General features: G+C 40.3%; 1 protein-coding gene across 9 annotated transcripts in view; it reads right to left on the bottom strand.

Annotated features, from left to right (window-relative positions):
* The window catches only part of LOC113009911 (SPRY domain-containing SOCS box protein 4-like), an 87,616-nt gene extending 64,586 nt beyond the window's left edge, over positions 1-23,030 (bottom strand). Inside the window, exons 1-3 of one of the 9 annotated variants that reach the window (XM_026148561.1) lie at positions 4,867-5,109; positions 4,736-4,759; positions 3,297-3,483 (exon numbers count right to left, since the gene is read on the bottom strand). The gene's annotated coding sequence lies outside the window, so the exon portion shown is untranslated. The other 8 variants (XM_026148559.1, XM_026148557.1, XM_026148558.1 and 5 more) reach the window with 8 other exon arrangements.
* Positions 23,031-23,860: the final 830 nt, after the last annotated feature.

Here is a 23,860-nt window from a genome sequence, read left to right on the forward strand (position 1 = left end):
AGGGAAAGAGATCGCAGGTCTATAAGAACAGATAAGAACTAAGACTGAGGATGTAACACTCTGCCAGCTGGTTATGAAAGCTACTTTCAGCTGCTCCCCTATTCACAAGGGCTCGCCACAGCGGGTAGCTTTATATGTTGGAGCTGGCTTTTTTTATGCTCTTTCTGATGCAATCCCAAAGGGTTCTGAGTCTCCTCCAAGCATTGAACTGGGGATCTTTTGGTTGTTAGGCAAATGTGTAAAATATGACTCATGCAGCCATCAACTGGTCCTGATCAACCAAAATGAAAATCTTTCTTTTATACTGTTTAAATTTGTGTAAGTGTGTGAAAAACATATTTCAAGAGCTAAATTGAGGTCCATTTATTCGTCATATTGGTTGTTTTAACCTAAATATATGAAAATAACAGGTCTATGTAAACGCTACACTTAATTACCATGAATTTTTTCAGGCAAAAATTACATATTTGAGGTCATTTAGAAACACTGTCGTAATTACACAGTTTGGCCGCCAGCGAGCAATGTACCATGTACAATGTTCAACCATTATCATTGTTTATGCACTGATTACATTTCGCGTGAAACGGATTGCTGTTAGTGATGGACCCCCGGGGAATTATCACCCAACTCTAAAGTTGTGGAGCATTTTAGTGTCTCTCGGCTCAGCAATGTGGTTTTCGGTAATGCAACATTAATGTTTCGATTCATTCAGACAGCTCTCAATTTAGTCACAGCAGGCACCTATTCTGAGGGAAATGGTTAAAAAACCCATTTTAGATCTTACAAATCACAGAAGTGCAAACAGACAAAACTCCAGTCGATACTTTTGGTCCATATCTGCTCTGTGTGAAGCTGAGCCACTGTTATCTTGTATCATGGTTTTGCAAAACATTAAAAAAAATCCCAATATATACATAATAAATGTTTCCCAGAGAATTAGATTCTACTCGTAGAGGAAGCTGGGTGCACATGTGAGGGTATAAAAAGGGTCTCCTTTCTTAAAGGCATGAATTCATATCCATGCACCCATCTCTTATCTTCTGCTTATCAAAGTTGGGTGGCAGTGGCAGTAGACTGAGCAGTTTATATGTTCCTCTCCCCGGCAACATTTTCCAATTCCGTGGGGGGGATCCACAGGTATTCCCAGGCCAGGGGAGATATATAATCTCTTCAACAGATTCTAAAACCTCCAAAGGGACTGGTAGGCGCCTGGGACTAAGGAGACCAAATGTTTTAAAAGTAAAATGTTCTCTTTCTCTTCATTGATACAGGATTTCATCTGCTTTGTATTTCAGGGTCTCCTTTGTTCTACTTTTTGTTTTATAGGCCAGGCCAAATGCTTTTATTGCCAAATGTGGGCAAACGGTTTAGACTGCAGGCATGCCGGTTTAGTGCTGGGACTGTTACTACAGAGCGTTTCTGTTGCAACACATGCAGACTGTGGTTAAACACTGTCTTGCCAAAAGAGTCCAGACCTTCCTTATAAGAGATATTCTCTGAATGTAAGTTAACCCGACACCTGTACATGGTACCCACACACATGTGAAAGAATTCACACCCATACTATCATATCTGATGCCTTTAACAGTGCACCGGTGTGTCATTGGTATCAAATTTAAAATGTTTTGTCTGGCTCAATATTCAATATTTTAAATAATAATAATAATAATGATACATAATAAATGTAAAGACATTTTCAATAAATACAGATTTTAAATGATTTACAAACCATTGCATTCCGTTTTTACAGAAACAGTTTCCCAACTTTCTTTTAGAAATGCTTTTATCAAATGTTCTTTGGGCCGTTTCAATAAAAAACAAAAACGTACATCTCTTCCATACCTTACAAATTTACTGACCTAAGTTAAGAACAGCACACAGGTACAAAAGAGCGATGATCACATGTTTTATATTTAAATAGTGCCATGCAGGTTTTTCTTCACCCTTACCCAAGAAAATACTCAATACTTAAATGCATTTGATACTAGAAGGCATTTATTGAGAAAATTATGAACAAACTGGTTTTCGGCAAATCTATTTAGCTAAAGAGGAACTAATGGAGAGGAACTAATCCTCTCCATGTGGTGTTTTGGTACCATATTGTCATTGCTGAGCATATAGCTGTTAAAGTAGACTACTACCGTTTCTGTCTAGCAGGAAGGATTTCCTCTGGTTCAGTTGAGGACTTTAAGAGAAACGCAACACAAGTACCTGTGTTATCCTATTAAATTAACACTGTCCATTAACATTACAGACATTATTAGCCATAGCCGCAATCCATTACCTTAATGTGAATAACTACTAGTAGTTAAGGTGGGTGCTGGCCAGGTTATCATTTATATTAACTGTTAAATACTTCACTGTGTTTGAAATAGGAGCTTTATTGACCTCTCAGAATTCTTCATAAAAACCGGGGGTTCAGTCTTTAAAATGCTTTGGCACATTTAAAGTGCTGCTGTTCATGTGTTCAGCTGCTAGTGAGGGGAGGGGCTGTGTGCCTGTGTGCAGGAGTGCATCAGCAGGAGGCAGCAGAGATAGCCTCGCTGGTATCGACACTGTTGCGTTTGATCTGAATGTAATTTTTTGTGTCAATTAGTATCCAGGTATCATTTTTTTCTGACAACACTAACACCAAAATAGTATCTATGTTGATATTAAATGATACATTGTACCCAGCAAGGTTAAGTATTGGTTCTGGTGACAGCTTTAGAGACAATTCACCAGTTTCCCTTTTTTCTGAACCGTACTAATGGCTGAAACTGTTGAGAAGGGAGAAATGAGTGGCATGTATTTGAAATGACATGTACTGTTTGACAAATGTAACCAATACTTTTCCCCTCTCTGGGTTCACATATGTCCACCAACTCAGGTTTAAAAATGGAAACCAGGGGAACAAACCTTCCTTCAAATTTAAAAGCACCAAATTAAAACAGGAATCTCACAAACCACTAGAACACTTATAAAGGCTCTGCTAGGGACTGCGGACCACACTGAAAGATATTGTTTCCACAGTTGTTTTCTGCCTTCTACTGGGAGTGAAACAGATGCTGAAAGACATCACAAACCCGTCTAATGCAGTGACTGTCTGTAGTGGGATGATGATCGGTGATTGCAATTATGTGATAAAGTGATTACTAACTGCTAACCAACGCTCTCTCACTCACACACACACATATGCATAGTGGGCTCCACTCCTCTCAGACTGGTGACACACCTCATCAAACTGTGGTCTGTTATAAGTGGTGCTGACACGTGTGTTTGTGTCTGTGCGTGTCTGCCTGTGTTCATAATCATACCCGCGTGTGCGTCACTGTCTGTACGGCGGCAGCGTGCCTTCACAGTATGCGCCGGCGGTGGTCCGGTTTCCGCTCAGAGGGCTGTGAAGTGGCCTGATGAAAGCTCGCACATGGTGGCGGTGAGAAGAGCCCCGATCTCCCGTCGTCACCACAGAGCTCAAAAGACTGGACGTCAAATCCTCCCGGTCTGTCGCAGATGTTTAACAGTGATGAGAAAGGAAAGAGAACTTTAGTAAGTTGTCAAGAAAATTTGCTCGGCTTTCATCCCAGATGTTGCCATAGGAAAGGGTCTAGATTTTTTTCCCCCCAGTCTTCAGTCTCCTATTACCAACTCAGCTGCCTGACAGAGGACACATACACTTTTCAGGTCAACCAATCAGGTTTTGCCATGCCCCACACCAATCGCATTGTCAAATCCCTGCTGTCAGGTGTCATTTCAGTCCACCTCCATGAAACCTTCCACTGAGCTCATTCTGGAGCCGTACTCCGCATCCCATCTGCACAAATCAGCAAAACTCACTGTCCACTCTTTCACACCTCATCACGTGACTACCTAAATGAGACTGTAATGTCACGATGGGGTATAACTACCACAGCATTCTTACATATCTTTTTAACTTTTCCTGCTGTGAACACTATTTCATATAAATGAATGCGATTATGCTCTAAGCTTCTTTTTCACTAAGTCTCGGCTGATTAAAATCTATTCACTTTGTTGTTCTTATTTCATTTTTATCCTCAGGATGGATTAGTGGTGGAAGGGAAGGTCTGCATTGCTAAAGCGCATTCTTTAATAAAAATCACTGGAGGTACCGAAAGCTTTAAAATGCCAAACTCTAATACTGTAAAAAGAAAAAACAAAACATAATTTAAAGCATGATGAACTATAAAAAGGTCATATAGAAGGCATTTATAATTACGCTAAATTTGGGAGGAGAGTCTAGCTTGCAAGAGCAAGATACATAACCATATTAAGTATACTAATGGGTCTTGGCTCTGATGTTATCATATACTGGAGAAGGGCTGACTGAATAGTTTAATGAAAAATAATCAGGATCGTATGCAGTTTTTTTTCATAGTCACAGATCTCAACCCGACTGAATGGGTGTAGGTAATTTAGAAGTGACATACACTTTATGAGAGAATATGTTTTGGATATCTCTCCTCAGCAGAGTCAAGAGAATCTGGAGCACCAAAGCTGAACTGGAGATCTGCTATCGCCTAATCTCAGTGCGTCTTTTAATCTGTCGACCATCTGGGAGGTTATGTAACACTTATAGAGTAGCTGAGGCTAGCGGGCTGATGTCACTGTAGACTAGATTTATGCCTAGTGAGCCCCTAGCAACATCTGGTCGCTAGGGAAAAATGTGTATTCCCTGACTGGTTGGTAAGTGGTTGCTGGAGATTCCTGGCTATTGCTGGGTGAATCAGACACTCACCAAATGCCATGGTGCCATGGTAAACTGGGAATAGAGAAGTGAAAGTCATGCATTACTTGTGAAACCAACACATTTCAAAAGGTGCAACTTTTATTTTGAAGGCAGTTGTTCTCCATTTCTAGTTTCACTACCGTTTGGCAAGTAGTTTGCAAGTATTAGTAGACAAGTCAGTACGGCTGGGCTATGCTGTCCTCGCCCTGAGTCTCCTGGTTTCACCAACTAGACAGCGAGATAACGATGCTCCAATAACCAGACTTATTTTCCTTTTTGCGCTGATTTATTGAAGAATGGCCTCTGACCATTGCCTTCTCTTTGACCATCGTAAAACTGAAAGTACAAAATACTGTATTAGCTAACTAACATTGTAGACTAGCTTGTTACATATGGGCTCAAAATGTGGTCATAAATATTTTGTACTTGTAAAAAAGATTTGTGTGTGCGTAAAAAAGATTTGTATGTGTAAAAAGAATTTGCGTGTGCGTAAAAAAGATTTGTATGTGTAAAAAAGATTTGTGTGTGCGTAAAAAAGATTTGTATGTGTAAAAAAGATTTGTGTGTGCGCAAAAAAGATTTGTGTGTGCGTAAAAAAGATTTGTATGTGTAAAAAAGATTTGTATGTGTAAAAAAGATTTGTATGTGTAAAAAAGATTTGTATGTGCGTAAAAAAGATTTGTATGTGTAAAAAGAATTTGCGTGTGCGTAAAAAAGATTTGTATGTGTAAAAAGAATTTGCGTGTGCGTAAAAAAGATTTGTATGTGTAAAAAAGATTTGTGTGTGCGTAAAAAAGATTTGTATGTGTAAAAAAGATTTGTATGTGTAAAAAAGATTTGTGTGTGCGTAAAAAAGATTTGTGTGTGGACTTAGAAAAAAAACCCCTGCAAGTTACAAGTACGGATTTTTGACCCTATTTTTCTTTCCTTCATCTGATTGGTCAATGTCATGTCAATCACAAATGTAACAATCCAATCAGAGAACAGATGGGTTTGGCTGTCGAGGGGCGCTTTTTTTTAACTGCAGGTCTTTGAAGGGAATAAATGCCCTTTTACATGCCAACCCAGCGTTTTCCTTCATCACCACGAAGGAAAACAGTCTGTGGTCATCCGAGTTTGGTGATTTTTATGTCACAGGTCTACGTGTTTAATACAGGGACTTCCACAGCCTTTTCAACAGCGCTGCGGACCGCGGGGTGGGGGCGGGCAGTGTTTTGGAAATGACAGTCTTCATTACAAAGCTTTCTTCGTTATGAATTAGCGTACATGTTTTTATTGAACATTTGAAGAACTAGCAAAAAAAACCAAACTCTTGTAGAGGACATAAAGTCAGAGATAGAAAAGACAAGGAGCAGGTGCATCTAGTACAGGTAGAGCTGCTGCAAAAACCCATAGAGCCCAGCAGCCAGCGTAACAAATTCTGGATCCTTTGCTTTTAGTTAGCAGTTAGCATTAGCAGCGTATCCTGCATCCGATGTGAAAGGACTTTTATGCTGCGCACTGTGACTCACAGCAATGGTCCTGGGTCAGCCCTGACTTTGTGTTAAACTAATCCTAAAGTAATAATGTTATTTCTAACCACTGATATACCACAACTTTTTCCTTTCAACAGCTACTGAAAGTTAGGGGACCTAGCTGCTATCGGATATTTATATAGCGATCCTCCAGCTTCAAACGGTATCACCCTTCAAGGACCTGCAGTTCAAAAAAGCGCCCCTCCGACAGCCTAACCCATCTGTTCTCTGATTGGATTGTTACATTTGTGATTGACATGACATTGACCAATCAGATGAAGGAAAGAAAAATAGGGTCAAAAATCCGTACTTGTAACTTGCAGGGTTTTTTTTTCTAAGTCCACACACAAATCTTTTTTTACACATACAAATCTTTTTTACGCACACACAAATCTTTTTTACGCACACACAAATTCTTTTTACACATACAAATCTTTTTTACGCACACACAAATCTTTTTTTACACATACAAATCTTTTTTACAAGTACAAAATATTTATGACCACATTTTGAGCCCATAGTTACACTCTTACTGCAAGCTAACAAGATAAAACTTTCAAATGTACAAATTATCGTACCATTTTTACACAAAACAAAAGATAATAATTATTTTATCGACACTCATACACTGTTAACCTTTGCTGTATTTTTCACAGTAAAATACCACAAAATGCCCAGTAACTTACCTGAAAACATTTCTACAGTTAATTACTGTAATTTGCTTTGCATTATGGGTATATTAAGGTTATTTACATTTACTTACTGTATTTTTTAAAATTGCGGTAGTAGTTATACCTACCGTTAACACATTAGCAGTAGTGCTACTGTATTATGTGATTTGAATGGTTCATCATACTGTTTGTGTATTTTTACTCTTTCAGTGGTTGGTTGCAATAGTGCATTACATTTTAACTCTTTCACTGCCAACCATTTCCAGATTTTCCTCCAACCTATGCCATTTGTCAGTATGATACCAGTGAAAGTATTATGGTTTTGACTTTTTAGGGGACTTGCCTGTGTGTAAGGTTCAAGAATTCTGATCATCTAATCTGCTGCATGCAGTTGTATGCACATGCACAGCTGCTGCAAGTGTGTGCTTGCCACTGCGTTGCCAAAGGCGAACTTCAGTCAGTGGAGAATATTGTAATAATTTGGCGGAGGCTTCTCAGTCGAGCAGTAACTGAATTGCTCATTTACTGAACGTGCAACATGTACAGAACTCTTCTGGGAACTACTCAACCCAACTTAGTGAAACACACACTGAATGCTTGCTGGCCCCGCCCACCCAACCACCTCTACCAACCACCACTCCATATCCTGACTGACATGACCTGTGATCCAGTGATTGACAGGAGAGGAAAGACAGTCCAACTTTGTTAACTCTTCGTTACTATATGCTCGAGAGGACAAAAGATTTTGCACCTCGTTATTGTTGGACCTCTGTGTGGAAACTGTAAACGGGACGTCATAAGGTAATGCAAAGGACTCTCCTACCTAACATACTCGTTTATTAATTCTTAAGAGCATATATATTTGTTGTGTGGGGGGGAGGGAGGGGGGGCTTAAAATCGGTGTTAGCTTGGTCGGAATAGCACATTAGCTGAATTATTCTGGAAAAAATAGGTTGTGTGTGTTTTTTTCTTTTCTTATTTAAATATATATTTAGATATATATTTTCCACGGGGAGGGGCGAGGAACACAGGCGCAACCACAGTCTTTGTCTTTTTCCCGCCGAGTGTGGTGCATTGTCCTCCTGCGCTTCTGTTCTATGACTATTGAGAAGCTAGCCACGCTAACAGTGGGACATTTAGCTTCAGCTAAAGCAGCAGGTAAAAATACACATTTAATGAGAATAAAGAAAGACAACTTTTTTTTTGGAAATTTAGAGACTGCTAAAACAATCTTATCCAGTTTTGAGCTTGCTCATGTAGGTTAGCCTGCTTTATTGAATTTTGTGTGAGCTGCAGTACACAACATTAAAAAGTTAATATAACATTAGGTTGGTGGCGTGAGGAACTCCAACCTAAGTTTAATATTTATTATTTTTTTAGGTGGGAAGGGGAGCATGTTTTTTTTCCTTTAATACAACGTCTTCCAGGGTCTTTTTCATAGGAAAACCATGTAACGTCTGTGTTAGGTTGGTCAAAAGAGCAATTAGTTGAATTATTCTGGAAAAGATGGGTTGTGTGTTTTTTTTTCTTTTATTTACATAAGTAAATATATTTTTCAAGGGTTAAATAAATGCAACATTAAATTAACAATTGTCTCTCTGTCTTTTCCCGCCCAGTGTGGTGCATTGCTGTTCTCCTGCCCTTGCTGACTGCGCTGACAGTGTGATGTAGCCTCAGTGTTTGTGTTTTAAAGGCTTTTTCCACCAAGATGTCTGTTGAGAGAGAGATGACCTTACCTATCACACCAAGGGTAATAGCGCTTGGTAAGTAAATAGTTTCAATCCTCTTGTAATATTTTTGTAAAAAATCTATGTAATTATTGTGGTATTTGTACCCACAACAACTTACTTAACAGGGGTTTGTCTGTTTTATATTGTATAAAAATAGAATACACACAGTTTGCTGCTGTTTCTCTTATTATTTATTATACACAATGACCAACAGGAAAAAACAGCCTAACATTTCAGCACAGGCCAAAATGCCAAAACATTAGGCAGTTTTTTCCTGTAATTGATCATAATTTTCATTACATAATAAATAATAAGAGAAACAGCAGCAAACTGTGTGGATTCTATTTTTTTACAGTGTGAGGCCTGCTATCCAGCATTCTTGTGGAAACCTTATTTGTAAGGGTGAGCACATTGTCTTATTGGACTCTTGTCTGTTTTTAGGGAATAATTTCATGTCTGCAAGCCGCTGGATGATCAGTTTGGAGGGCAAGACATTTTATGAGCCTGAGCAGATGCATGACTTTGCCAGCACCCTTGCTGTCTTCTTTGCGTCATACTACGTTTTCAACCTTGAGTATCAGGAGTCAGCGTCCCTCACACTGGAGATGATACAGAGGTAAATACTTTACACCATTTAAGAATGAAATATATGTGATAGCTTGACTACAGTTGCAGAAACATATAGGTGATTGCTGTAATGTATGTTTTAATTTTGAAATTAAAGCAGCCTTTTTTCCGTTAAAAGGTTCTTTGTGAGGATCAATCCAGACATGGAAACAAAATGCCCTGCAAAACTTGGTACAAGCTGCAAGACAGGTCGTGTCGTAAAGAGGAAGGTTACAAGCATCAGCCCTCGGATCACCACCTTCCTCCAGCGGCTCTCTGAGTTTGAATGAGTTTTTTGAGTTTTATTCAGTTGAAAAATGTTTTTCTTGTTAAAAAAATATCAACAATAAATGTTGGTTTAATTCACTATTCTGAGACTACTTTATTGAATTATATTGTTTTTTGTAAATGTTCTTATATTGAATATGAATGTTAATATTATTTTATATGCTGTAAAACACAATTACAGTCTAAACAAATTATACTGTACACAATTACAGTGTTATACCATAAACCACATTTGCAGTACAGTGATACTATAAAACGTAATCACGGTAAGTCTTTCTAACTGTAAACCACGTTTACAGTAAAGCTGTTATACTGTAATATATGTTTACAGTAAAGTGGTTGAACTGTAAAACATCACAACAGTAAAGATACTGTAGATCAGTAATTACAGTAACTTACTGGCAATAGTGTTGCCAGTAAGTTGCTGTAAAAATACAATAAAATGTCTAACAGTGTACTTACAGACATATCTTGTCCAAGGCAACAACATTTTAAGGTCCATATCAGCTTAGAACGATAACATTACGGTATCACTTTCCGCCATCTTTTATTTCTTCTTCACGTTCTCATTTTTTCCTTTCCCAAAGTAACCGAACCCATATTACAAAGCAGCCACTAGAGGGAGCTCTAGGGCAGTTTACAACTATAATATCCAATTTAAGTTATTAAAGGCAGAACATGGGCCATATCATACCGTTCACGGTAATACCGGTATAATGTTGGGCAACGATAAGAAAATGAAATATCGTGATAGAATATGGGTGAAACGCGCATGTGCAGTGCCTTTGTTTTCATACGCACAGGGCTGAAAAAGCATGGAGGAGAATGAGAAGGGTGAAAGCCAATTGTTGAATGAAAGTGATGAACCAGAATTGGTTTGTAAAAATGCTGCAACTTCAGTGGTGTGGAACTGGTTTGGCTTTCGTCCGTCAGATACACAACAAAGCACTATTTTTGGTAGCGCATGCTAGCAGGCCGTCGTTATTACCGTGTTTTTTGGAAAATACGGCACACTTAAAATCAATCCTTTGATTTTTCTGAAAATCGACAGTGCCCTTTATAATCCCGTGTGCCTTATGTTTGAATTCTGGTTGTGCTTACTGACCTCGAAACGATTTTATGTGGTACACGGCGCTCGAAAATCTGTCAAATGTTTCAGTACGACTTTGCTAAGCTACGAAGCAGCACCGCTTGATGGATTGTCGGAGCATTACGGCTACCGTAGGAAGGAGCCTCGTGGAGTGATACGTACTGTGCTTCAACATAATATTTCCGTATTGTGTGTGTATAACCTCTTTTTAAGTTTTGTGGATATTATACATGGTTATGCTGAGGATATGTCGGCCAATTTCCACTGGAAATGCCTTTTGGTTAAACTGTCAGGAAGGAATTTGCATTTGCACTGTTCTGTTACATTTTTATATAACTTTAATGCACTTAAAAAAAAAACAGCTGCTTGTTTAAGTGAAAATACTTTTTTTTTGCACTAATAAAGTTGTGGAGTTGTAAAGAATTTTGTCTAGTGTCAATTATATCGTCAGTTATGTCGTTATCGCAAATTTTCATTTATTGTGATAAATATTTTTGTCATATTGCCATGCTCTACAAGTCAGCATCTTGAATGCAAACTACTGGTAACCGTAGCAACCTGCGAGCAACCAAAGCAGTCGTAGAGGCTTACAGAGGTGACCAATTTCATACTAGCAGCAACCACTCACCAACTGGTTGTGGAACACACACATTCTCTAATGACCGGTGGATACCAGGTGTCACCGACCAGTACCTAGGGCTAAGTGAATGGGGCTTTAGCAATCGAATTTGTAGAGACTGCCAGCAACCTATGGCAACCACTTGCAAAGAGTCAGTGAATACTCATTTTGCCCTCAATACTGGTTGTAGATGGTTGCCGATTAGTCTGTAGGTCTGTGTAACTGAGACCTAAGAGACCATTTTTAACTCTTGATCTCAATTCTCTGGCAGTATCTGAGCTTCCTAAATGAATGCAGTTCTGTACATATCTGCCTGCATACTTATACTTCAGAACTGAAACCAAAGCTGTACTTGTGCTTAAATTCACCACCCTCACTTCTCACCCTTACACATACATCACCATCGGCAGTGACACACTCCAGTGTATTTCCAGTTCTCCCATCCTCCCTGTGTGCCATTTAAGTCTCTCATATTTCTCCCACATTTCCTTACACCTCTCTTCTCACCAGTCACCTCCATCCCTCACCATTCTGCTACTCTGTAATGACTCACAATACAAGCCTCTTTTTTTTTTTTTTTTTTTTAAATGCAAACCTGTCTTCCTCTCACCTTCACAGCCTTCTTATTCAGCTCCTTCTCGCACTGTTCACCTTCCTCCTTTCTCCCTCTTTACTTCCTTTTGCATATCTCAATCCACCACCCAGCCCCTCATTTCCTCTCTCTCTCTCTCTATCCTTCCCCCTAACACCACCTATTAACTTTCCACCTTCATCCTTTTTCATGTGTTGCTGTATAGGTCTGTCACTGCATTCTTCAATTCTCCTCAAGCTTTCCACTCAAAAAACGTGACTGCCTCCTCCTTCTTCCCCCTGACTCAGTAGTGTCCATCACACACTCAGTGAGTCACATTTCTGTTCATCCTTGTCTTGACTTGACACGGCACAGAAAACATCCCAGTCCCCAGACTGCTGGCTACAAATATACACAAAGACAGAGTCGCATTTAGTACTCTTCAATGCCCATGCCCATCATTAGCTTACTGTTAAACAACACAGTGAGCAAAAAGAGCCAGCTCAAAGCTACAACCAGCTGTGCCATTATCATCTCCCTGCTGTGTGTGTCTGTGCGTGTGTGTGTGTACACATACATCCATTTTTCTGAATTACCTTTGTTTAAATGTATAATGCAGGCTTTCTTTAAGCCTATATGAACTTTTTTCAAATTGGGAGCTTTTAATCATTTTCTGGCTTTTGTCTTTGTGTGTGTGTGCGTGCGTGTGCGTGTCTGTGTGTAGGCCCATCTCCATAATTAGGGCAGACCAGCCACACATGGGTCTCCCCTGACACTTCCCCTCCAAGATTTAAATATTCATGAGACTCTAAACGCTTTCATGAGCTCTGTAATTATGGACAGAAAATAGTCAGAGAGAGCCAAAGAGAGAAAAAGGGAGAAAGTGGGAGGCAGAGTCGGAAATGCCCTTAAATTAAAAAGAAAAAAGAAAAAGGGTGACCAGCAGTATTTACAGATAAGATCGATACTTTTGTGCAGTTGTGCGACCAAAGCCAACGGACCTGCTGACACACCGGAAAGGACAGGTAATCTTTAAGGAGATATCTCCTGATTCTTGTTATATTTTTAACATAATTTGCAGTGATTGTTGATCATGCTGGTATCTCATTATGCGAGTTTACATCATTAAGAGCTCTTGATTTGATAGAGAGAGGCTTTATCACTTTGACCATTGCTATTTAAGTGCATGAGCAGATAATTTAATTTGTTAATTCATTTTTAATTTAACAGATACTGCAGTCATTACGAGATGTTTCTTGTACTTTAAGCAGCCACAATCAATGATCATTAGTTTTTGTGATTATTTGAAAAGCAGATTATCTCCGTTTATTCCCTTTTAGGTTAGAATATCTGCCAAGCAGACTTGGGCAATAACCCAAATATGTACACAGGCTGACATGAAGAGTCGACCTAGATGTGATTCATCTCATTTGAATCACGCAAGTATGTTCGCTAAAAGCTTTTCCCTGGATATTCTAGCGACCTCTTTGCTCTCTAGACGCAAGCCTCAAAACAGCATGCGTTTTAGTTATTGCTGTCATCCAACTATGTGTAACATCAAAAGTGTTTATATTGCTTTCAAATGGTTGTGGAAAGGTAGTGAAATTGGAAAACAGTGCTCACTTTTGGACAGTCTTTGCAGGTATGTAAACAAATGAAGTGATCAGTAAATTGTATAGATATTATAACAACAAAAGAAACAGGTTCAAAATCAGATGCTTTCCAGATGTTGTTGTATGGTGGATCAAAATCTGACAGTACTTTTCTGCATTTACAATTCTATCAATTTTGCAAAGATCTCCAACACTACTGTCTGAAACCCCAAACCATGACAGAGCCTCCACTGTGATTTCAAAGTGTACCGCTCTCCTCACCTCCTCCATACATACTGATGGCAAATTTTATTTCATGACTCCCTCGGGCGTGTTGCCACAGATTTTCAGTCAAATTCTTGTATACTTCAGATTTAAGAATGGCTTCTTCACCCTTCCACTGAGACCATTTCTGATGAGGCTTCAGTGAACAGCAGATCTGCCTGATGCAGCCATCAGGCTCTGTGTTAGTTCTTTGCTGGATCTTTCTTAGGGACATGCCTTTCAAATACAATTCATCTGCTTGGGCTAGAGTTTCAGGCCTGCCTCTTCTTCTTTTGTTCTCCACTTTTTAGTTTCCTCACACAGTGCACACCACACTCAGATAAGCCAGGTTTTTTTGTTAGTAACACAGTGTCTACAGATACAACTAAAAACTGGTTCTTTGCCAATTTGTTGTTACGTGTAGACACAACACTGGTTCATCGCCCTAGTCAGGTGCCTTTGTAATTGATTCCTTAGGTCAGTTTTAAGTGGCTTAAAGACACACACACAAAAAGCATTCCTCTGAAAATGGTCGGCTACAAGGACTGGACTGAAGATGGGTGAATAAGCAGCCAAAAGTGTGGAGAACTGTTACACAAGAGCACTTAAAAAAAAGAAATTACAGGCATGTCTGGTTCCTTGAAAGTGAATTAGAAACGAGGGGTGAGGACCGTATTTCCTGGTTGGACTGGTGACTGGCTCATTGTCAGCAGAGGAGGGACAAACACAGAAATCACCTTCAGATTTCTATTCAGGATTCCTTGAGTGCCGTGTGCATTTTTTGATAAGAAATGCAAACCTTTACGCTTGTTTTATCACGCATGGTTCTGTTATATTCCACAGCCTATAACAATAAAACATGTCATTGGCTGAATTTCCCACAAGTATTTCAGCACTTTTTTTTTTTTTTTGAAATTGCTTTCGCATTTAAAGCCTCAGGACAAATCTAACTTCAATATTTGTGCAAATGTGATGTGTTGTAACTGGGCCTTATGATTCTGTCTGGTCTATTTTTACTTTATAAAGAAAATAGTTGGCAAAGTCAGCAAGGATTCCAGTTACAACACCACTCAGAGATGATATGTGAGAACCCTTCCAGGATTTCAAAGAAAGTCTCTGACAGGAAATTCTTTAGTTTCCCTTTTTAGTAAAACAAAATATCACCTGTCATCGAAGCCAACATTAGTAAGTAGGCCCTCTAGAATTTCTTTCCATTTCATTTTCTTCACAGCTATCTGATGTTTTGGGGCTCTAGACAAAACAATCACATGCCTTCTTTGCATTCCAGGATGAGTAAATAGATTTTATCCTCCTGAAAAAGCCATCAGATAGTCTGGTGGAAGACATGAAATCACAGTCAGACAAGAGCATGAGGCAAATGATCCAGAGCCGATTGTCCTCGCACCGATGCAAACTGATGCTCAGCTGACACATGCACACACAACAACACAAGGAAACATTTATCCTGAGCAGAAACACACACTGGCAAACCTCACGGACACTAAATCGCCTTAAAATGACAAATAAGCAGGGGGACAGAATCTCAGACGCTGTCGTCATTTATATGTAAATGAGCGCACCGCTACTCTCCTCCACACAGCCCTCTTGGCTCTCAAGAAACCACAAGATGGAGCAAACTTTCAATCAGATCAGACAAGATGTCAGACAAGATGATTGTAAGCGACAGGAAGCCAAATGATGCGTGACAAGACAGGGCATGATGAGGTGAAATGAGCTAAAATGACAGGGTTTACGAAGAGCGGGCATTAACTGAAAACGCAGGTATTTGTCACAGCACTAATGACTGCAAGTTTCCCTGTTTTCTTTCCAAGGACTCTGAAATTACGGGCGGCTCGTCAGGGCTGTGTGTTGACCACTTATTGCAGCAAACTCCCTTAAACAGACACAAATCACCCAAAATGACAATAAAATGACAAGAAGCATCGACTGCGTGCATCCTGATAAACTGGTGATTCAACTAAGGTGCAGTTTGTGGTAAAGATGCACGCAATGGTTTTAGGAAAATAAGGCACTGTGACTGCATCCCTGACATTCCCATACAAGGAGGAAATCTGCCAATATGACTATAAAGTGCACCATTACTGGAGTTACCCTGTCACTGTGATGGCCTCTGTGAGTCACAAGTACTTTAGCGACACAAAATACCACCCACACACACGCACAGACAGGCACGAACACACAGGTGAATGTGCATACACACTGCTGCATTTAAACACTAAGCACATGCCAAGGGCAGGAGGAACACACCATCTTCCTTTCTGCTTCTCGCTGCAGCGGTTAATGTCATTGACTTTAGAGTGCAGCCCTGCATGAGAGTGCAGATTTTACTTGAGTGATGTCTGTGTGTTAAAGTATAGGCTTGTGTGTCTGTGTGTAACCATTTTTGTAAGCTCAGCAATCCAAGAGTGACTTAACAAAAGGCTGCTGAATATAAATCTATTCCCTCTCCATCTGGCAGGGTAAAAAAGGCACATATTTACATTGCTGTCCAAAGACAGGCAGAGATAAAAGGTTCAAAATACTATTAGGACTCTTAACAGCTATGAATTAGCCAAGCAGGAAGCTCCCTGGCAGAAAAATGATGCCACTCTCAAATAAAATTAGGAGAACACATAAATCGCACATCTGAACTTGATGAACAAAATATTCAAGTTGAAAATTTTAACAGTGTAACAAGCGGTCAGCTGTTAAATTAAAATCGCCAACCCTGCGAAATCACGTCAAAAGTCAAAGCTAAAAACTGAAAGCTGATCCAGCTTTTGCAATAATGTGACTCATGAGTCTGCATGGCCTCCACGTGCTTCCCAACAATGTCTCGGCATGCTCCTGATGAGACGGTGAATCTGGGAATTAGAGGATCTCCTCCCAGTGAACTCCAGGACAGTGTGTGGCACAATTTGGTAACGTTGCATGCGCTGATTCAGTGTCACACCACACCATGACCACTTGAAGTTAGCATCATTCTGGACCAGCTGGAATCCAGGGCCTTCCACACCAGTGTAAGGTCTGACAGTGGGTCTGAGGACTTCAGTCAATGTACTATTGGCTAATGGGTGGAGGTCTTTGTGACCCTCTATGGATACACCTCTCCAGATCATCACTGACCCACTGCCAAACTACTCATGCTACATGAGTAATTTATAGTGTTGTACGTAGCATAACCTTCCCCACTGCATCTCCAGTGTCCTTAATGTCTGTCATGTGCTCAGTGTGAACTTGCTCGTGACAAAAACAGCACTAGTGACAAACCAGCCTTTCTGGTAGCAATGCCAGGCAAGCTGCATGGTGCTGAGCTGTGACCAGAGGTCCCATTAAAGGCCATCTGGCCCTCATCCAGTCTGTTTCAGTTAGTTTGATCATAAAACCAAAAGTGACTGTTGGAGGTCATTCTGTAGGAGCGGATACCAGTCCTGCTGCTAGATTGATGCCCTTCTAGGGGACTGTCTAGATGTCCTTGTGCAACAGTCATCTCCTGGTATCACCTCAACACTCCTGAGACGGTTCAGGAAGTAACAGCAAACACTTTTTTGGCAGCACGCATGGACGTGCCATCCAGGAACATCTGTGCTACTAGTGCAGCACAAATGGGCTGCTGGTACCATCCACAGACAGTATAAAAGATGGAAGTAGCTACTGTGATGCCATTCACCGGTTTTTGAAGTCATCTTTTAAAGCCTGTAGTTGAGCGTTTCCTCCATCATTATCTTGGTTGCAAAAAAACGCAAAAAAAATGTTCGGAGGAAGGGCAGATATGGTTGAAACCACATTGGTTGGCTATGACTTGTGAGCGAAAGCTTGTTGGCCAATGTGCGTGCAGTTTCACACCACAGATGAGCCTTTTTGAAACATGGCATGACCATGACACACTTTAAAGAGGTCGAGTCAGACAGCCTTTCTGGTGGCCTTTAGCTCGATTGTTTTATTTTATTTTAAGTTTATTTTTTTGGGAACTTACACCATGGTATCATTTTTTTTTTCAACACAGAAGCTATGTCCATGTTTAATAATGTCTAAGGTATCCATAACATGCTACTTTAACCCTCATTACAAATAATTAAGAAGAGTAAAGAAGCTATAACCAGACCAAAATCGTAAGCACTAGGAACACTAAGAACACACATACTCCAACTTAACTAAAGCATGTTGGATTCATAGAACTAATTTACTTTTAAAGTAAAACAATCACGGTTCCTAGCCATTTTGCCCCCCCACACACACACCTGAGCATGAGGCAGCTGTTAGCTTAGCGGCTAGGGAACTTTTCCGTCACACTATTTAAAACATGAATAACGAAGTTAGCTGAGTGACTTTTTCTTACTCACTGCTAAGCAGGGCAAAGTTCTGAACAGTAACCTATATAGCAAATGTGCTTAAATAACACACTATTTAACGAACCCAAAGCACTGTACAAACCCGAACACAACTGCGACTGCAGGAAGTAACGTGATCAAGGTCAACAGCAAGGGTCGCTGTAAGCTCTCTGCTGATTGGCTAGGTTGTGTCATAACAGATCACCCAATTCATTGATCTCTTATCAACTAAAAAGACATGTCTAAATTATCTATTTATATCACAAAATGCCAAGCATTACTTTCTACTTATTTTATTTCCCCGCTGAGGCTACACTACCAAAGTGACAAGGAAACTATCTAATAGCAAAACTGGCGAAAAAACAGGTGGGACAGAGCGCAATAATCTGTGGTCACCACCTACAAAACCAGTTCCTTTTTGGGAGTCATCCTTTTCTTGCCCAAATTGGCTAGTTTGGCATTCCTGAAGTTAAACTTGCTTTTGTGTTATACTGTGATGATTGACTATTCCCTTATTTTTTGAGCAGTTTGGAGTTACCCAAGTAATACTATGCCTTCCCATTTTGCTTAGGCCACAGATACACAGACCTAGAGGTCTGGTAACCGTGTGTTGCTAGGGAAAGCTGTGCACTCCGCATCCAGTTGGTTTTGATAGCCAAAATACCAAACTAGAGACTTCAAAATATAACATAATTCATTGCGAACAAGCCAACTTTTTAGTTTGGACATGTGACATTTAAGTACAATTAGAAATACAACATTTTGTTCATGCAACAGTACATACAAAGGCAGGATAAAAATTATTTCAAAACACGTAGTTTTTAACGCTTGCTCGTGTTTGCCAAAACATGACTCTCTCCATTAGAGCCGCAACCTTCTGTGCTATGTCCTGTGATCTATTTTCAACCTTGATTTAGTTTAATTTGAGACTTCACAGGTTCACATCTTTGAGTCTGCTTCCTGTCAGAGCATGCTTCCTGTGGTACAAAACAACCTCAGTGGGAGAGGCGGGGAAAGAAAGTAATTAAAAATAATGATGGCTGATGGAAAGCCGCTCATACTGACTACAAAATGTTGTCTATCTTGTCACCAAATCGCCTTGTGTCTCACCGAATAATGAGCACAGTGACACATTGGGAACTGTGCAGAATGCAGATGAGCAATATGTTCAACAACTGTCGAAAGAAATGAGATAAAATCAGATTTAATATTTGCTTCTGTGACCAAGACGTTGATTAATTAATGAGCAATAAGGCTGTTGTTGCTTTTATGAGTTAGAGAAAGTCACCCGTCAGTAAGCAACAACTCTGACATCTTGATTCACAGCGAACTTTCACTATCTCAATCTGGGTGATTTTTACCACTACATCTATAACGCTAGACCCTATCTGTTCCGCTTAAACACCAAAGACAGGGAGTGATGAGAAACAGCCAAGCTAAAAAAAATAATCCTTATCGGGCCTACAAGCTGAATCCCATCTGCCTCTTTCCTTACACTGACTCATAGCACAGCTTATTAGTCCCTCTGGATGGATAAAAAGGAGCTTTTTTTGAGCCAGGAGAAAAGCAGGAAATAAAACAGAAAATAAAAAACAAAAACAGATTAAAAGTAAGAGAGCTGAATGAGCAAAGGAGGAGAGAGAAAATGTATAGGAAGTACAGGATTAGGTTGCATTCAGAAGAATTTAAAGTGCAGATGTAAACAAGTAAAATCACCTGATAGCTGACAGCACCAGGAAACAGTTTAAGTACACTTTTCTTCATACTTCTTTTTATTAAAGACCATTTAATACTTACTACCATACTTTAGAAAGTCAAAAAAACTGAACTGAACAGAATTGGAAAACAAATTTCCTTCAAAGTAAAAGTTGTGCCACACTTTTACCGAGGTCCTCCACTGTTCAGTGAGTAGTTGCCAAGTGTTTGCAGACAAGTCTGCATCTTCGAAGCAAACTACAGTAGACCGCAGCAATTTGCTAGCAACCACTTCTGCAACTGATTTCATCCAGAAATCGCTCACCAACCGGTTGGGGAATACACATTTTCCTTAACAACTGGAGAATCACCGACCGATCTCTAGATTTGTGCAAGTGAAGCCTGGAGATTCTCATATGGTTGAAGGTGTGAATGTGACGTTAAATGGTGATCTCGGTAGCGAACGCTAGAATAAGATGGACGGTATATATCAGCCTGCATGATAGAAAAGTACATCTAAAAACTAGGGGTGCAACGATACACAAAATTCACAGTTTGGTTCGGTTCGATACTTTGGTGACACGGTTCGATATATTTTCGATACAAAAAAAATGTTCATGCCTTTTTAATTTGTCATTTATTAAAATTTTAAATATATATTTTAACTCAAAAGTACAGTTTTTAAATGTAATGTTGCTGAAACAACAAAATAATAAATAAAAATAAATCTATCTGATCGAGAAATCACCCATCTTTGGAAAAGAGAGTTTATTACAGAGAAATGGCTCTTTCCAAAATAAAAGCTATACTATACGCTTCTTCTGGGCTATATTCTCGGCAGCATATTAAACATATCAGGTCCCCATAAGGAGAATCATGTGCTAACGGCTGTCTAAATGACTCGGGTAAAGTTTGTAGCATGCGTGCTTGTTGTTTTTGTCTGCTTCCACTTGTCTTTGCGCTAGGATGATGTCTGCGTAAACGTGCAGTCATATTCGTTGTGTTCCCCCTAGTGCTGTCAGCGTTAATCTCGTTGAAATGACATTAACGCCATAACACGGCAAATCTTCGGTAACGAGGATCGCCCCGTGCGTGGGGCATCAACATGTTAACAAGCTAACTGCGCTAACGCACTAGTTCCCACCAATGTAATTGAGCACTGCGTGGCACATCCAACATACTGTTTTACTTTTGTCCATGACACGTTTACCTTCAGGGTCATACTTTACATGAAGACCAAAATAGCTCCAAACACCAGATCTGAATGAGGGTGGGGGAGGTTCTACTTCGGGTAGCGTTGAGGCAGCTGCCATGTTGCAACGAGCTTAGCTTCTGTCTTGCTAGCTTGTGCTGCGCTCAGTGGATCTGCACTCGACAATGCAGCCTAGGCGGAGTAGTCGAACGCAGATCCACTGAGCGCTCAACACAGACAGCATCGTCAGAAGGAAAGTTGATAAAATAAATAAAAAATTTTGTATTGCTCGAAACTAGGGAGCCCCGCAGGGGACATGGGAGAAGAAAAAATTAGGGGGACATGGGATCTCGCAAAAGTCCGTCTTAATTTTTTTTTCTCCCATGTCCCCTGCGAGGCTCCGTACGATGCATATGCGTACTGAACCGAGCACTGTATGAACGGTTCAATATCGATACCAGTATTGTTGCACCTCTACTAAAAATCTCTAGGAAGCTGTTTCAGGCTACACTAATCCTTCATGTAACTGAATGGAAAAAAATAAACCTTTTCAAAAGTCACTGAAGAATTCAATATACACCTGTGTTAGCACAATGTTTAAATTGCCCAAGCACTTCTCATTGTTATTGATAGCGCAGCAGCTACAATATCAGTTTGAGTGTTTGGGCCATTAAATGAAAGTGTAAACAGCTCAAGTGTCCATAATTCAATCAGCAGAATAGGACAACAGGCAGGAGGAAAAAGAACTGTGGCAAGAACAGCAGAAAAGTGCAGGAGATGGGAATTGAGGATATGAGATGAAAGGAAACAGAAGGGAAGAAGTTAGTGAAGGAAAATGCTGGTAAACAGTCTGATCTCCTGTAGTGACCAGCTGGTGAGATCCAACAGACAGATAAATGACCCCCTGTCACTCTTACAAAGCTCCGTCTCCTCCTTCTGCTTCATCATCCTCCCTCCTCTCCTCCGCAAGCCCCCACCCTCCCCTATTTAGACAGGTCATCCATCAACAAGCACACTCCACCGACCACCTTTCCACACCAACACTTTTGCCCATTACTTGTTAGAAAGCCATATGCAGACACACTGCACCAGGCACACGTGTCCTTGCACTCTTGTCTTGTCAAGTTTCCAGGGCCTTCTCCTCTCTCCTCCACTCTCCTCTCACCCTCCATCATCTACCCTTCTTTTCTCTCCTCCCCTCCCACCATCTGCTCTCCATCTTCCATGTCCTTGTCACCTTATCCAGCTTAATAAATGCCAAGGTGTGAAAACACAGATAAATCAGAGTGCAGCGAGGAAAAGCGGTGTTACTTTAACAAGATGGATTAATCTAACTGACACCTAAAATTCACTATCAAAACAGCATTTTTATTGGGCTGTTTTCAAAGTTGGGGGTTATATATAGAATTTTGGAACAATTACCTACTGCGTTAATATAAATGTTGATCACTCAAGTCAAGTGAAGTCAAGTCAAGTGAAGAGGCTTTTATTGTCATTTCAACCATGTACATGTACTCATTTAATGACCTACACTAATCTCCCCCTCTGTCACACACAGACAGGCAACACAGATATCATCTGTGTCACTCTTTCCATCTCTGCGATGATGTCAAAGGAGGTGAGATGGCAAGATGTGGACACTCAGGTGAATTCATGCACCCTGAGATGTCACTGCACCGCGGAGCAACAGAGGAAACTTTATCACACGACTGAACTACAGCAATGACTATAAGTTTAAATTGTGGTACTTTTACGTAAACTTGTGCAATCAGTCAACAGTACAAAGAGAGCTGATGACACGTAATAAAGAAAAACCTCACATTTTGCTCGCATGCAGGAAACCCAAATCCTGCGGGCGGTCCAGGATACACGGGGATAACACTCACCGACCTGTCCTCAATCAGTCCACAAATGATAGTTTTCCCGGGCGAAATCTCTGCGGGATACGAAGAAACGAAGTACCTCGCCTCCTCCGCTGACGACAACAGCGTTATTCCAGCGCTGTTACCAATGTTTTTGGCGATTAAGCGACGGTTTCTTTGTTGTAGTAAACAGGAGCTCGACACATCAAGGTAGCCAAGCACCCAGAGTCCGCTTACTCCACAGAACGAGCGCCGATTGGTCGCTTCAGCCACAACGCAGCTTTCTGCTTTGTCGCGATTGGGTCAAGATGGTGCTTTCAAAAGCTGCTCGTAAAGTGGGAATCCCGAAGTGGCAGTACATGATAAACGATGGCAAACCCCACTACTGACACAGTTCATTGTGTCACTTATAAAAACAGTTTAAATCGTATCTGTGACGTGTCCTTCGAAATAATTACGCCACTCAGGCTGTAAACTGAACTTGTACTGAAATTTCAAATGCCGTTAAAGCCATTTGAGCTCCTCTCTTTAAGAGGATACTTGCTGCCACTTCAGCGTTTAGAAAAGTGAGTCACTTGGTTCCTACACGTAATAACTGCCCCCTTGTGAGTTTCAGGTTGTATGACATGGTGATATCTAAAGGAAAAAAGAATCTGAAGCTTTACCCAGAAACACTCACTGTGTGAAACCTTAATCCACGTTTAATATATGTATTATACTGTAATGTAGTATATATAGTTTACATACATATATGACACATAATGTGAAAAGCATTATATATGTGCTATGAAATCTCCGGAGCACACTGTCTTTGCAGATGAATTTGCAAACATATTCTCTAAATTTCTCACTGTTTGTGAAGGCATCGCTACCCCCATGGTTCATGTGATTTCTTGTATTGTGGTTTCCATCTGAATGTTTATTAACAAACAGGTCAGCAGGCTGTTAACTGGAAGTCAATTAAGATATTTCACCGCAAAAGTGATGTGGTCCGCTGCGGTAACTTCGAGTCACATTATTTTGTGTAAGTAAATCAGAGGAGGGCTGATCGATCTGCATCCACTCATAAAAAGGGGCCACGTGTGATTGTGCTAGTTGTGCTGAATAGC

The sequence above is a fragment of the Astatotilapia calliptera genome, chromosome 18 (assembly GCF_900246225.1).
Source record: "Astatotilapia calliptera chromosome 18, fAstCal1.2, whole genome shotgun sequence".
Taxonomy (NCBI): domain Eukaryota; kingdom Metazoa; phylum Chordata; class Actinopteri; order Cichliformes; family Cichlidae; genus Astatotilapia; species Astatotilapia calliptera.